Source organism: Morone saxatilis, unplaced genomic scaffold (genome assembly GCF_004916995.1).
Source record: "Morone saxatilis isolate NCDOM2014 unplaced genomic scaffold, NCSU_SB_2.0 Contig24, whole genome shotgun sequence".
NCBI lineage: Eukaryota > Metazoa > Chordata > Actinopteri > Moronidae > Morone > Morone saxatilis.
Window position 1 is genome coordinate 14,770,083 of NW_023339807.1, and position 660 is coordinate 14,770,742.

The 660-nt window shown below is 32.4% G+C and overlaps 1 protein-coding gene across 1 annotated transcript in view; it reads left to right on the forward strand.

Moving 5' to 3' along the window:
- Positions 1-660, forward strand: part of fam171a1 (family with sequence similarity 171 member A1) — a gene marked incomplete in the record, with an annotated part of 19,748 nt that overhangs the window by 13,099 nt on the left and 5,989 nt on the right.

Below are 660 nucleotides of genomic sequence, written 5' to 3' on the forward strand. Positions count from 1 at the left end.
AGACTTAAAATAAACAATCAACAAGACATAAAATAAACAATCAACAATTTAACAAGACATAAAAATAAACAATCAACTATCAATATGACAAAAAATAAACAATAAACCAACAATCACTACTATAGAGGTTAAATCTGCGTTTTATCAGGTTGAAAAGTCTTAAGAAGCATTGAATTGAGTTTCCTTTAAAAAATAAAATAAAATAAAAAGGCGTTAGAAGATATAAAGTCTTACATTCGATTTTCTTATCCAGTCATGTTAGTAATAAAATGCTTTTTAACCTGATTGCAGCCTTTCTGGTGACATTATGAATTAAAAGTTGATTGTGTGCGCAGGAGGCTGTTCGATCAGTGACAGTCAGCACCATTAGACTGTCACTGCTGCTAGCTACAGTAGCTGGTAAGCTCGTTGTCTCAAATTCATTTATTTAGTAATTAATAATGTTTAATTGGTTAATCGATCAATCCACTTTATGCTCCTTTTCCGGGTCCAGGGCGCATTCATTTAATTGATTTTATCATTAGAGGTGATGTAATTATTTCGACGTCATATCATCCCAACTAGTTTTCCATCATACGTTCCTACTTTGGTCGGTATGACTGTGAAACAGGTATGAAAAAAAGCCTTTTGTGTTATAGTGTGGTGGTCTTAAAAAGCCTT